This window comes from Chelonia mydas, chromosome 3, assembly GCF_015237465.2.
Source record: "Chelonia mydas isolate rCheMyd1 chromosome 3, rCheMyd1.pri.v2, whole genome shotgun sequence".
Classification (NCBI taxonomy): domain Eukaryota; kingdom Metazoa; phylum Chordata; order Testudines; family Cheloniidae; genus Chelonia; species Chelonia mydas.
In genome coordinates this window covers 173,395,287-173,410,931 of record NC_057851.1, presented here as the reverse complement: position 1 = coordinate 173,410,931, position 15,645 = coordinate 173,395,287, and positions in this window count along the sequence as shown.

The window sequence follows — 15,645 nt, the reverse complement described above, 5'->3', positions numbered from 1 at the left end:
TGATTTTATTATCATATGGTTACAGCATATTATGATGCATTTTATGCAAGATGGGTAATGTGAGATGTCATTGAAAAGGTTATGATTTGCTGAATATGATTATCCCATTTTTGTATCTGAAGTTATAAATACTGACTATGGGTATGTCTACACTATGAAATTAGGTCGAATCTATAGAAGTCGGTTTTGTAGAAAGCATTTTTATACAGTCGATTGTGTGTGTCCCCACACAAATGCTCTAAGTGCATGAAATCAGCGGAGTGTGTCCACAGTACCGAGGCAACCGTCGACTTCTGGAGCGTTGCACTGTGGGTAGCTATCCCACAGTTCCCGCAGTCTCTGCCGCCCATTTGAATTCTGGGTAGAAATCCCAGTGCCTGATGGGGCTAAAACATTGTAGCAGGTGGTTCTGGGTACATATTGTCAGGCCCCCCTTCCCTCTCTCCTTCCGTGAAAGCAAGGGCAGACAATCGTTTTGCGCCTTTTTTCTTGAGTTATCTGTGCAGACGCCATACCATGGCAAGCATGGAGCCCACTCAGCTAACCATCACCGTATGTCTCCTGGGTGCTGGTAGACGTGGTACTGCATTGCTACACAGCAGCAGTTTATTGCCTTTTGGCAGCAGACAGTGCAGTATGACTGGTAGCCGTCGTCGACGTAGTCCTGGGTGCTCTTTTAACTGACCTCGATGAGGTCGGGGCGCCTGGGTAAACATGGGAGTGACTCAGCCAGGTCATTTCCCTTTTAAGTTTCATCTCATGGCAATTCAGTCCTACCAGAAGTGCACTGTCTTTTAATCAGCAGCCAGCAGAAGATGATGGCCAGCAGTCATACAGCACCATCTTCTGCCAAGCACCCAGGAGATGATGATGGCCAGCAGTCATACTGCACAGTCTGCTGCCAGCAAGATGTATAAAGATAGATAAAGTGGATCAAAACAAGAAATAGACCAGATTTGTTTTGTATTCATTTTCTCCTCCCTCCCGCCGAGAAATCAACAGCCTGCTAAACCCAGTTTTGAGTTCTATCCTTGAGATTTTGAGTTCTATCCTTGAGGGGGCCATTCTGTTTCTCGCAAAGGCACCCTCTTTGTTGATTTTAATTCCCTGTAAGCCAACCCTGTAAGCCATGTCGTCAGTCGCCCCTCCCTCCGTCAGGGCAACGGCAGACAATTGTTCCGAGCCTTTTTTCTGTGCAGACACCATACCACGGCAAGCATGGAGCCTGCTCAGATCACTTTGGCAATTAGGAGCACATTAAACACCACATGCGTTATCCAGCAGTATATGCAGCACCAGAACCTGGCAAAGCGAAACCGGGCGAGTAGGCGACGTCAGCACGGTGACGAGAGTGATGAGGACATGGACACAGACTTCTCTCAAAGCACGGGCCCTGGCAATGTGGGCATCATGGTGCTAATGGGGCAGGTTTATGCGGTGGAATGCTGATTTTGGGCTCGGGAAACAAGCACAAACTGGTGGGACCGCATAGTGTTGCAGGTCTGGGCCGATTCCCAGTGGCTGCGAAACTTTCGCATGCGTAAGGGCACTATCATGGAACTTTGTGACTTGCTTTCCCCTGCCCTGAGGTGCAAGAATACCAAGATGAGAGCAGCCCTCACAGTTGAGAAGCAAGTGGCAATAGCCCTGTGGAAGCTTGCAACGCCAGACAGCTACCAGTCAGTCGGGAATCAATTTGGAGTGGGCAAATCTACTGTGGGGGCTACTGTGATGCAAGTAGCCAATGCAATCAAAGATCTGCTGATATCAAGGGTAGTGACCCTGGGAAATGTGCAGGTCATAGTGGATGGCTTTCCTGCAATGGGATTCCCTAACTGTGGTGGGGCCATAGACGGAACCCATATCCCTATCTTGGCACCGGAGCACCAAGCCGGCGAGTACATAAACCGCAAGGGGTACTTTTCAATAGTGCTGCAAGCACTGGTGGATCACAAAGGACATTTCACCAACATCAACGTGGGATGGCCGGGAAAGGTACATGACGCTCGCATCTTCAGGAACTCTGGTCTGTTTCAAAAGCTGCAGGAAGGGACTTACTTCTCAGACCAGAAAATAACTGTTGGGGATGTTGAAATGCCTACAGTTATCCTTGGGGACCCAGTCTACCCTTTAATGCCCTGGCTCATGAAGCCATACACAGGCACCCTAGACAGTAGTCAGGAGCTGTTCAACTACAGGCTGAGCAAGTGCAGAATGGTGGTAGAATGTGCATTTGGACATTTAAAAGCATGCTGGCGAAGTTTACTGACTCGATTAGACCTCAGCGAAACCAATATTCCCATTGTTATTGCTGCTTGCTGTGCCCTCCACAATATCTGAGAGAGTAAGGGGGAGACATTTATGGCGGGGTGGGAGGTTGAGGCAAATCACCTGGCCACTGGTTACGCACAGCCAGACACCAGGGGGGTGAGAAGAGCACAGGAGGGTGTGGTGCACATCAGAGAAGCTTTGAAAACCAGTTTCATGACTGGCCAGGCTATGGTGTGAAAGTTCTGTTTGTTCCTCCTTGATGAAACCTCCCGCCCCTTGGTTCACTCTACTTCCCTGTAAGCTAACCACTTTCCCCTCCTCCCTTCGATCACCACTTGCAGAGGCAATAAAGTCATTGTTGCTTCACATTCATGCATTCTTTATTCATTCATGACACAAATAGGGGAATAACTACCAAGGTAGCCCAGGAGGGGTGGTGGAGGAGAGAAGCACCAGGAGGGGTGGTGGAGGAGGGAAGGACAAGGCCACACAGCACTTTAAAAGTTTAAAACTTTAAAACTTATTGAATGCCAGCCTTCTGTTGCTTGGGCAATCCTCTGGGGTGGAGTGGCTGGGTGGCCGGAGGCCCCCCCACCGCGTTCTTGGGCGTCTGGGTGAGGAGGCTATGGAACCTGGGGAGGAGGGCGCTTGGTTACACAGGGGGCTATAGAGGCGGTCTGTGCTCCTGCTGCCTTTCCTGCAGCTCAGCCATATGCTGGAGCATATTGGTTTGATCCTCCAGCAGCCTCAGCATTGAATCCTGCCTCCTCTCATCACACTGCCACCACCTTTCAGCTTCAGCCCTCTCTTCAGCCCACCACTTACTCTCTTCAGCTCGCCACCTCTCCTCCCGGTCATTTTGTGCTTTCCTGCACTCTGACATTGTCTGCCTCCACGCATTCATCTGTGCTCTGTCAGTGTGGGAGGACAGCATGAGCTCAGAGAACATTTCATCGCGAGTGCGTTTTTTTCGCCTTCTAATCTTCACTAGCCTCTGGGAAGGAGAAGATCCTGTGACCCTGGCAACATATGCAGCTGGCGGAGAAAAAAAAAGGGACAGTGGTATTTAAAAAGACACATTTTATAGAACAATGGGTACACTCTTTCACGGTAAACCTTGCTGTTAACTTTACATACATAGCACATGTGCTTTCGTTCCAAGGTCTCATTTTGCCTTCCGCCAGTGCGTGGCTAGCCCTTCTCCTCTCCCCCCTCCCCGTGGCTAACAGAGGGGAACATTTCTGTTCAGCTACAGGCAAACAGCCCAGCAGGAACAGGCACCTCTGAATGTCCCCTTAAGAAATGCACCCTATTTCTACCAGGTGACCATGAATGATATCACTCTCCTGAGGATAACACAGAGAAATAAAGAACGGATGTTGTTTGAACGCCAGCAAACATACACTGATGCTTTGTTCTACAATAAGAAAAGGAGTACTTGTGGCACCTTAGAGACTAACCAATTTATTTGAGCATAAGCTTTCGTGAGCTACAGCTCACTTCATCGGATGTAGCTCACGAAAGCTTATGCTCAGATAAATTGGTTAGTCTCTAAGGTGCCACAAGTACTCCTTTTCTTTTTGCAAATACAGACTAACACGGCTGTTACTCTGAAACTTGTTCTACAATGATTCCCGAGTACGTGCTACTGGCCTGGAGTGGTAAAGTGTCCTACCATGGTGGATGGAATAAGGCTGCCCTCCCCAGAAACCTTTTGCAAAGGCTTTGGGAGTACATCCAGGAGAGCCGCGAATGCCAGGGCAAATTAATCATTAAACATGCTTGCTTTTAAACCATGTATACTATTTTAAAAGGTACACTCACCAGAGGTCCCTTCTCCACCTGGCGGGTCTGGGAGGCAGCCTTGGGTGTGTTCGGGGGGTATTGGCTCCAGGTCCAGGGTGAGAAACAATTCCTGGCTGTCGGGAAAACCGGTTTCTCCGCTTGCTTGCTGTGAGCTATCTACAACCTCATCATCATCATCTTCCTCGTCCCCAAAACCTGCTTCCATGCTGCCTCCATCTCCATTGAAGGAGTCAAACAACACGGCTGGGGTAGTGGCGGCTGAACCCTCTAAAATGGCGTGCAGCTCATCATAGAAGCGGCATGTTTTGGGCTCTGACCCGGAGCAGCCGTTCGTCTCTCTGGTTTTCTGGTAGGCTTGCCTCAGCTCCTTAAGTTTCACATGGCACTGCTTCAGGTCCCTGTTATGGCCTCTGTCCTTCATGCCCTGGGAGATTCTGACAAATGTTTTGGCATTTCGAAAACTGGAACGTAGTTCTGATAGCACGGATTCCTCTCCCCATACAGCGATCAGATCCCGTACCTCCCGTTCGGTCCATGCTGGAGCTCTTTTGCGATTCTGGGACTCCATCATGGTCACCTCTGTTGATGAGCTCTGCATGGTCACCTGCAGCTTGCCACGCTGGCCAAACAGGAAATTGAAATTCAAAAGTTCGTGGGCCTTTTCCTCTCTACCTGGCCAGTGCATCTGAGTTGAGAGTGCTGTCCAGAGCGATCACAATGGAGCACTCTGGGATAGCTCCCGGAGGCCAATACTATCTAATTGTGTCCACAGAACCCCAAATTCGACCCAGCAAGGCCGATTTCAGCGCTAATCGCCTTGTCGGGGGTGGAGTAAGGAAATTGATTTTAAGAGCCCTTTAAGTCGGAAAAAAGGGCTTCGTCGTGTGGACGGGTGCAGGGTTAAATCGATTTAACCCTGCTAAATTCGACCCCAACTCCTAGTGTAGACCAAGGCTATGTATCTGTACTTCAAATGTAGTTACACCTGGGTGACACCCACTCGGCAAGATGCTTCCAGTCTCGATAGGTGGTTGTGAAGGTCCTATTCTAGGTAATGGGCCATTAGGGAAAACAATAGGCTGTAGGAGAAGCTTATTCCCCATCTGATGAGCCTTCCTGAGAATGCTCCAGACAACCTGTAAGTAATGGCTGCTGTGATTCAGCAAGGGCCTATGACCAGAGCACATGACACTGATCTCCATTTTGGGTACCTATATTTTTCCACAAACTGGTCTGGGGACCATGCTTTGAAACAAAGGGATCCCAGCATATGGAAAAGCTATATAAGGCAGGGAGTGATGTCATTGGTGGTTCGTCAGTTCCCCATAACTCAATACCTCAGAAAAGCTCCCAAAAAAAGACTTGAAATGGGGGAGGGGATCCCAAGCTGCAAAGCAAATGCAGCTCGCGCCTCAGAATCTTCCAGCTTGCTTATATCATCAGCCAGGGTGAGAATTTGCTAATTCATATCCAATCTTTCTAGTATCTTAGGCTTAGTTTGCTGTTTTGTTTATTTATTAGGTAATCTGCTTTCATCTGTTTGCTATCACTTATAATCACTTAACATCTATCTTTTATAGCTAATAAACTTGTTTTTTGCTTTATCTAAACCAGTGTGCCTTTGACTAAAGTGTCTGGGGAAAAATAACACAAGTGTGCATTCTCCTCTCCACATTGAGAGAAAGGCAAACTTTATTAATGAGATTACACTGTACAGATCTCTGTACAGTGCAAGATGGTATAATTTTCGGTTTATATTCCAATAGTGGGGGGAGAGCTTGGGGAGCTGGGAAATTGGCTGTTGTCTCCTGTATGTCCTTGAGTGGCTTAGGTAAGCACTCAGGTAACTCAGTTTGGGTGTGTGGCAGCACCTGCTGTCGTGTTGGGTGATAACGGGCCAGGAAAGGCTGGATCCAACAGAGCAGGGTAAGTAGGCTAGGGAGTTTGTGATAGTTAAAGAAAATAACAGACTTGGCAATGGCACCTCTAACCCACACACACTTAATTCAGAGAAAAACCCAAGAGATATATATATATGAAAAAACAACACACACTTGCATGCCAGTTTCCTCACCCTCTCTGAGAGCCATCTGAATGCATCCGATGAAGTGAGCTGTAGCTCACCAAAGCTTGTGCTCAAATAAATTTGTTAGTCTCTAAGGTGCCACAAGTACTCCTTTTCTTTTTGCGGATACAGACTAACACGGCTGCTACTCTGAAACTTGAGTGCTCGTGCCCTTCAGAGAGTCCAAGATGTACTTCTCCTTGTCTCCTCCTGCACAGTCTTTGCTAGTTCTGGTCTCATCTCTCATTGCTAAACAGTCTCTTTGAACAGCAAAATCTGTTTCTTCCTGTCCTCCTGGAGTTTTCCCCCCATTTTCCAATCTTCTGTGTTTGTTACAGTGGCTCCGAGTCATTAGCAAGTCAGTAGTCTTTGGCTGATCGTTTCCCCTTGGTCTTTGACAAAACAACAGGTTTTGACAACTGCATTGTTTGCTAATCATCAGTGATTGGGCTATCTATAACCATTGTTTGCCTTACTTCAGAAGTGTGAACCCTCCCAAGATTAAGGGTTGGTCTACACTGGAAATTTACATAGGCATAGCTTCTTCTGTCAGGGGCGTGAAAAATCCACACCCTGACCAACGTAGCTATGCCCTGAGCATAGACAGCATTATGTTGATGAAAACAATTCTTCCATTGACCTAGCTACTGCCTCTCCAGGAGGTGAATCAACAACAGCAATGGAGAATCCCTCCCATTGCTGTAGTGTCTACACTGAGGCGCTGAAGCTGTGCTGCTGTAGCATTTTAAGTGCACATACACCCTAAATTAACTTTTTAGCCAGGTAGTAGACATGATAGTAATCCAATAGACAGAGGTGCATATAATATTCACAGAAGTAGATATCTCCCACATTCTTCAGAAATAAATAGGTGTGTTGCAGGCTGTCGTAGTTTTTACATCTGTCACAATTGCTTTTATTGTATCATATTATGTTACATTTATGTTACTGCAATTTTGGCTCTGTAATTTTGTCTCTAATTCCGGAAAAACCCAATACCTTTAGCAGATGTCAGAGACAAAAGCAATGCAGCTTTTACAGACTGGTCTTTCAGAGTCTGACACAAATAGGGAAAAACAGAACAAAAAGTGAACCAAACTTTTCAAGCCTTAAAAAACATTTGGTTCACATTTTTGATGAACGTTCTTGAATATAAGGGTTAGAAACAAGGAAAATGAAAGCCACACTGTTTAAATATATGGTGGAACCTATCAATAAGAGCACAAATCTATGACAACTAGGAGTGCTTATTATGTTATCCTCACCCCCTTCCCTATAGCTTCACCCATTGTTTGCTTTTATGCACTGTATTAGGTCTATAATTAGGCCCGCGTCCAAAGAATACCTGTACATGTGCTTAACTTTCAGCACATATGTAGTACCAGTGAATTCAATGGAAATACTCACGTGCCATAGATTAAGCAAGTGTGCACGTGTTTGAAGGATTAACTGTCTAAGGCTCGTTTATTTTGTTTGTAAAGTGCTGAGAGCATTTAGTGGATTGTACAGAATAACAATAAAATAATAGTGTATTCCATTGTTGTTTGCAGTGTTGGTGTAGCCATATCGGTCCGAGGATATTAGAGGGACATGTTGGAGGAAGTAATATCTTGTATTGGACCAACTTCTGTAGGTGAAAGAGACAAGCATTTGAGTATACCTTTCCCAGACCTGAGGAAGAGCTCTGTGTAAGCTCAAAAGTTTGTCTCTTTCACCAGCAGACATTGGTCCAATAAAAGATTTATTATTTTTATTAGAGACAGTTTGCAAGTTATTACAACCCTCTCTATTAGCACCTAAATAGGTAGTTCTCAAAACCTGTGTCTGACATCAACCAGCTTTCAGAATCAACAATCAAAGAACTAGCTGAGAACACATATATTTCACCAAAAATCTCTGATGTGTACTGGAACCCAGATCTCATACTATTTACCACCAACAGGGTGTTATCAGATTTTTTCTGAAAGCTACAGCTTAGCCCCTTCTTGATTTTAGAATGCAAAACACCTTTAGCGTATGAAGAAAGCAAAACAATAAGCTTCTCTGTAATCAATCTCCTCCCTGATGGTCCCCTGTACCTCCTGGTGGTCTAGCAGACCCCACTGGCTCTCTCCCAGATATCTTATATCTGATTATTTTAATTTATGCTTTGTCTTTATATCTTTGGCTATTAGTTCTTCAAGTTACCACTTAGCCTCTCTTATCTCCCAAAAGCTTTCAATTTATTAGAATTATTTGGTCTATAATTCTATTTTTTTAAAAGATACAATAGTTTATTATTCAGGCAAAAAAAATCGTATCTCTTAAGCATGCTGTAGGGGGTTTTCTCCTTGCTTCCTTTTTAAATTCTAGTGTGTGCATCTATGATGCTGATAAGATATTCTTTAGCAACCTGCATGCTGAGTTTGTGGATTTAATTTCTTAACTTTTCCTTTCAGGCAGGTTCTAACTTCTTTCTTTTAGGGAAAAAAGTTCTCGCAAGTTAATAACACAATTTCACCTCTCTGTATGATTCTCCTGCATAAGTGTAAAACGTTATATGTTTGGCCACATATTGGCTCCATCCCACATTCTGAGCCAGCTCCCGCCAGATAACACAGGACTAAGGGCATTATAAGGCCTTGCCTGCACACAAAAGTTGCACCAATTTAACTAAATTGGTTTCTAAATTATACTAAATTTAGTTAAATTGATTTCTAAATATTAATGGTTACAAAGGGTAGGGCTCCCAAGGCTAGTGTTAGAGTCAGTAAGGATCCCCAGGCGAGGGTCAGAACTGTGGCTGGCAGGAGTCCCAGCGCTAGGATAAGGGTTATTGGTGGAACTGTGCAAATTTCTCCCCCTTTCCCTCCACCCTTCTGAGATCAGGATTTCCAAAACATTTCATGTCATGTCACTTTCGGCAAATTGTTTCCAAAATTTTGTTTTATTTTGTTTTGACTGAAACATTAGAACAGTTTGTTTTACTCCTGCGGGGGATTCTGCATGACTGTGCACCCGCAGAAAATGCCTCCCCCCACCCCAGAATTCCTGTGCTTCTCTGCAGAAAATGGCAGGGAAACAAAGGAAAGCTATGTGGGGGAGAGGGACGACCATGAGTGCAGTTGGAGGTGGGAGCAGATTGCCCTCCTCCAAACTGAGGTGAGGCATGGGGGGACACATGGGGTTACGTGCCACTGCCCCCCCCCCCATTTTGGTAAGCGTGGAGCTGCCCAGCTGAAGGAGGCTGCCTCTCGGGTCCCCTGCAGCACCTGGACTCCCACCCCAACAAGCCCCACTCCCCCAGCACCCAGACCCCCCTGCTGAGCCCCATCTCCCCACACCGAGACCCCCCCCCCCCCCGCTGAACCACAACCACCTTCACCTGGATCCTCTGCAGCGTCCCATTGCCCCTGCATCCAGAACCCCAATGACCCTCTGCATCCAAATCTCCTGCTGAGATTGCCCCACATAGAAAACTCTTACCCCACACTTGAATCCCCTGACACTAAGCCCCAGGGTGTTTCTGGAGCAGGCCCAGCCTTTGCACAGTGTCAAGGTCAGGTGCAGCCTCATTGCCAAGTCCCTGCACTGGGAGAAGGTGGAGGCTTCAGGGTGATCTCTCACCTCAATGCAACCAGTGGCCTGTGCTTCCCACTGCCATGCTGGAGCCACATGTATTTACTGACAAATAAAATTTGCAGAATCTTGCAGAATTTTAAAATATTATGTGCATAATTTTTAATTTTTTGGTGCAGAGTTCCCTAAGGAGTATTTGTTTCAATGTTAACAAAGGATCTCCAGTGACTCCAAAACCAGAGCAGGAGGAGCCCTCTTGTAGCTTTTAGCCCACTGGCTAGGGCATTCACCTAGGATGTGGGGGGAGACTGATTCAAGTCCCTGCGCAGGGACCTGAACCGCAATGTCCTCCCTCCCAAACCCCAGGCTATAGGGTATTCTCTAAGTTTCTCCTCTTGAAGCTGCTCCACTTTGTATAAAATACTTGAATAATCATTCAGCCAGACACATTCAGGCTATATCTATAAATAGCTGGGAGGTGCAATTCTTAGTTTGGGTAGATGTACACATACAGGCTCTACTTGAGCTAGCACACTAACATTAGTAGTGGGCTCATGGTGGCACAGCCAGCAGCTTGGGCTAGCCACCCAAGTGGATCCCACCTGAGCCCCTTGGTACATACTTGGCTGGCTACCCCAAGCTTTCCCCCTGCTGCCACCCTCTACACTGCTATTTTTAGGCCATAGCTTGAACATATCTACCCATGAGCTTTTGACACGGTCTCCCACAGTATTCTTGTCAGCAAGTTAAAGAAGTATGGGCTAGATGAATGCACTATAAGGTGGGTAGAAAGTTGGCTAGATTGTCGGGCTCAACGGGTAGTGATCAATGGCTCCATGTCTAGTTGGCAGCCGGTGTCAAGTGGAGTGCCCCAGGGGTCGGTCCTGGGGCCGGTTTTGTTCAATATCTTCATAAATGATCTGGAGGATGGTGTGGATTGCACCCTCAGCAAATTTGCAGATGATACTAAACTGGGAGGAGTGGTAGATACGCTGGAGGGCAGGGATAGGATACAGAGGGACCTAGACAAATTGGAGGATTGGGCCAAAAGAAACCTGATGCGGTTCAATAAGGATAAGTGCAGGGTCCTGCACTTAGGACGGAAGAATCCAATGCACAGCTACAGACTAGGGACTGAATGGCTAGGCAGCAGTTCTGCGGAAAAGGACCTAGGGGTTACAGTGGACGAGAAGCTGGATATGAGTCAGCAGTGTGCCCTTGTTGCCAAGAAGGCCAATGGCATTTTGGGATGTATAAGTAGGGGCATAGCGAGCAGATCGAGGGACGTGATCGTTCCCCTCTATTCGACACTGGTGAGGCCTCATCTGGAGTACTGTGTCCAGTTTTGGGCCCCACACTACAAGAAGGACGTGGATAAATTGGAGAGAGTCCAACGAAGGGCAACAAAAATGATTAGGGGTCTGGAACACATGACTTATGAGGAGAGGCTGAGGGAACTGGGATTGTTTAGTCTGCAGAAGAGAAGAATGAGGGGGGATTTGATAGCTGCTTTCAACTACCTGAGAGGTGGTTCCAGAGAGGATGGTTCTAGACTATTCTCAGTGGTAGAAGAGGACAGGACAAGGAGTAATGGTCTTAAGTTGCAGTGGGGGAGGTTTAGGTTGGATATTAGGAAAAACTTTTTCACTAGGAGGGTGGTGAAACACTGGAATGCGTTACCTAGGGAGGTGGTAGAATCTCCTTCCTTGGAAGTTTTTAAGGTCAGGCTTGACAAAGCCTTGGCTGGGATGATTTGATTGGGGATTGGTCCTGCTTTGAGCAGGAGGTTGGACTAGATGACCTCCTGAGGTCCCTTCCAACCCTGATATTCTATGATTCTATGATGGGAATTACACCTCCTTGCTGTTGTGTAGATGTACCCTTAGTGAGAATGACTCCAACCCAGTTGTTAGGGCATGCACCTGGGAGGGGACACCTGCATTCCAGTCCCAATTCCGCTGAATATGTAAGGGTTAGGGTCAGTAGGGATCCCCAGGCTTGGGTGATGGTTGGAACTGGTAGGACTTCCTGCCAGGAGGGTTCGCTGACCTAGGGTCAGGTTACAGAGTGCTGGGATCCCAGGCTACGGTTAGGAATGCTAGTGCTGAAAGGTATCCGCTTACATTTCATTGAAAGACCATGAAACATACGTGGAAGAGTAATATTAGGAAAGTAGTCAATGTAAGAAATTGCTGTAGTTATTACAGATCTTATGTTATCATTAATGTGAGGCAAAGAGGTCCAAGCAATTGCAAATGCGAGGGGATGTGGCTCATAATGCAATCTCTATTAAGATATGAAAAAAACCTGAGAACTCTCCCAGCACATAAGCGATGCCTGAGCCTACAAATTGTCTTTCATTTCAGAGTTGTCTAGTAGTCTGACTCATCTTCAGTCTCACCGCATTTGGGACAGTCTTAAAGCAAATGGCAGCAAAATAAATGATGCAAGCGGAGCTGTTTCAAAAGCCAAGCAATGTATTTATGTTACTTAAGGAAGAGTTACAGATGGTATCTAAGTTTTGAAGAGGTCAACTTAAATAAAAAGTATTTATGCCTACATTGGTTGACTAAGGTACGAATATGCTCAAGCATAGGTGCCGACTCCATGGGAAAAATTAGTGGGTGCTCTGCACCCACAGGCAGCCAAGCTCCCCTCCCCACCCCCCGGCCCCACCTCACCTCCGCTCCGCCTCCTCCCCTGAGCGCGCCCCATCCCCGCTCCTCCGCCTACCTCCCAGCACTTGCCGCCACCAAACAGCTATAGCAAACTCCAGGAGGGAGGGAAGAGGAGTGGGAACGTGGCATGCTCAGGGGAGGAAGTGGGGAAGAGGCAGGGCCGGGGCAGGGATTTGGGGAATGGGTTGGAATGGGGGTGGGAGGGGGCAGGGCAGGGGTGAAGTCAGGGCGGGACCAGGGACAGAGAGGGGTCAAGCACCCACCGGCACCAGAAGAAGTCAGCACCTGTGTGCTCAAGTTCCTTCAATCACTACTTATAGACTAATGATTTGTATAAATTAAATATGATGAAGGGGCAGATTTGATAATTTGTGCATCTAGTAGAAGGACCATTTCCAGTTAGGATTATTATTAGGTAGGTTAATAAATGAGACTGCAAACAAACTGAAAGGTTTTATGGTTTCTATAGGTGAAGTTATGGAAGACAGAAGACTGTTTTCAGTCTTGTCCCACATGGCACAAGTGTGCTCATTTTTAAACAGCACAATTGAAATGCCTACAGCTTCACTGCTGCCTATCTGAAATTGGAACTGTTCGATGCCCTTGTACATCCCTGTGTTCAGTGTTTTATTTATAGTGCAGAAAGATGAGGCAAGAGTGGAGAGGTTGCCACACTCAAGAGAGAAAGTGGGATTTCACAGAAACATTTTAAAAAAAAGTCTCCAAAGTAAGTGAGTGCAGTAGGAAGAGAGCCTGAGACATAAGCCCTTGTGTAAGCAGGGGAATAGTCCCGCTATTGTGGGGAACTTTCCTGGCTTCTGCACTACCCCGGTGAAGTGGGCTAGCAAAAGGATCTGAGTCCTCACTCCCACTTCCTTTACCCAGTGGCCTCCCTGCCCTTGAGGACTCCCCTTCCACTCTCCTGTCTGGCAGAGTCCTCATAACCCCAACAAGGCTGCGCCCAGGATTCCTGGGGAGCTTGATCCCCAACCCTGCTGTGGTCACCTAGGACAGGGGCAAGGGTGTCCCCACTCCGGGGTACTCTCTCTGCACTGGGCACTTCTCTGACCCTCTGACCATTACATACAATTTAAAGCAAATGCAAGTTATTTAATCAACAATTAATTTTAAAAAGAATACGGGAAAATGAGAAAGGTTAAAGGAAACACATCACCCCGCTCTGTGGCAGGGAACATCACAAACAGTGTCTCTGGAATGTCCGGGCAGTTCACAGTCTGTTCCTTGTAAGTCCCAGGCCTTCTTCTCAGGCCCTGGCTGTGCTGCAGGGATGCTGTGGGTTGGACACTCGCTCTGGTGGTGGCCACAGGCTCTAGGTGGCAGGGCACTTCTTCCCAGCGTTGCCCCCGCCCTGGCAGGGTTACCATTCCCGCTTCGAGTCTGGCCTGCAGAGCCTCCTGGCTGAGGCGTCTCCCTGTGTTGGGCCCACTACCCAGGGTCCCCCCTCGCTCTCCTCAGCTGCTCATGACACCCGGCTCTGGACCGCTCCAGCCCCAGCTCCAGCTCCAGCTCCCCTCACAGCTGCTGCTCTGCCTCCAGCTCCCTGGGCTGATTCTTTGGCCCCTCTGCCTCTGGTTGCTGCAGCTCTGCTCCCAGGACAGGTCTGCTCTGCTGGCTGCTTCTGTGACTCTGCTCCCAGCACTGACCTGCTTCCTGGGCTGCTTTTCTGGCCCCTCTGGCTCTGGTTGCTGCAGCTTTCTTCCCAGGGCAAGTATGCTCTCTCTGGGTTGTGCCTCTGGCTTTGGGGCTGCAGCTCTGCTCCCAGGACAGGGTCTGCTCTCTCTGGGCTGCTTTTCTGGTCCCTCTGGATCTGGCCCAGCTCAGCTCCCTAGCTCAGCTTGGGCCCCGGCTTTCTCCTTAGCTCGGCCCCACTCTGTCTGACCCAGGCAATTCCAGCTCACACGAAGGATGGGACCTCCCTGGCCTCCTGAATCCCTGATTAGCCTGCCCGCCCCAGGCTGACCTGGAGCATTGGCCTCTCCCCATTGTTCCTGGGGGCTGTCAGTCTCAGAGTTCTGATTCCCCATCGACCCTTCCCCCTTTTTAGTACTGGGAGCTAGCAACTAAAACACCCCCACTGAATGTTAGTAAGGGGGCAACAGTCCCCTTACATTTGTATCAGAGGCCTGGTGTGAGGCCTGAGCTAGAGCAGTGGGAAGGCTTTGCTGGTATAAAGCACAGTTAGCAAAAGTCAGGCTGTGAGCAAACGTCAGTCTCTGCCTGCCTGCAAGCTCACAGACCCCGGCAAGAATGGGGCTGGCATTGCGGAAACACAGATATTCCCTCAGACATGCTCGTGCAAGCACGTTCCAGAAGAACGGTACCAGAGCATCCCGATATCCAGAATGGTATAAAAACATTCCCCAAGGATATCCGGAACATGCTGACCCCTCCTAAGAGGTCAGGTTAGGCTGACAGGGTGATGAATAGAGACATTCTGATCAAACCAACATGTGCAAGGCGATGGGTGATCACGAGCCCCACCGGGGGCAGTAACTAACTAGGTCAGAGGGGCAGCATGTAATTTGTTTGTGTCAGGGTATAAAGAGCTATCTCTGAGAGAGTGTCTTGGTCCAGCCAAGAGGGGAATGGAAAGTCCCGCCATTCACTGAGCTGCGTCCATTATCAGGGGTATACGTGTTTTAGTATCCTCAGAGTCTGCCAGGTGTTATTACCATGCTTTGTCGACAATAAACCTGGCCTGGTGTCTTCGTCCCTTAATGGATCTTGTGGTCATTGAGCAGTTTGCTCGAGGTCTGCTGTGCCAGCTGTCTGCGCAGAGCTGGGGCAGCACACAGGGAGAACACACACATGCAGCCAAACAGCTAACAAAAGTGAGTAGTTTTATTTACTTACTTCCAAGTTTCAGATTTAGGCAGTAAGGTAAGAAGTTGCAGTCTTGCTAATACAGGGAGTTTGTTACCCTAGGACAAACCTGGAATCACTCCTCTGCACCCACTCTATTGGCACCCCTGTCATTTAGTCAGTTTTTTCAATAGGACTTTTTTCAGCAATTGGGCCAGCTTCATCTCTTGCTGGCTTAAGGAGATGCATGTTACACCTCTGTGCCATTGTGGCACTGGGCCCAAAGGGAACAGACCCTGTAAGAGCTCAGACAGTGTTTCCATCACTGCAGTCTTCCAGCAGTTCTGTAAAATACTGGTGGAGATTAAAGCTGTCTTCTGTTGGCAGAAGTCCCCACAAAGGAGCATAATGCATCAATTTACCCCAATCACAACCTCTTTTCAG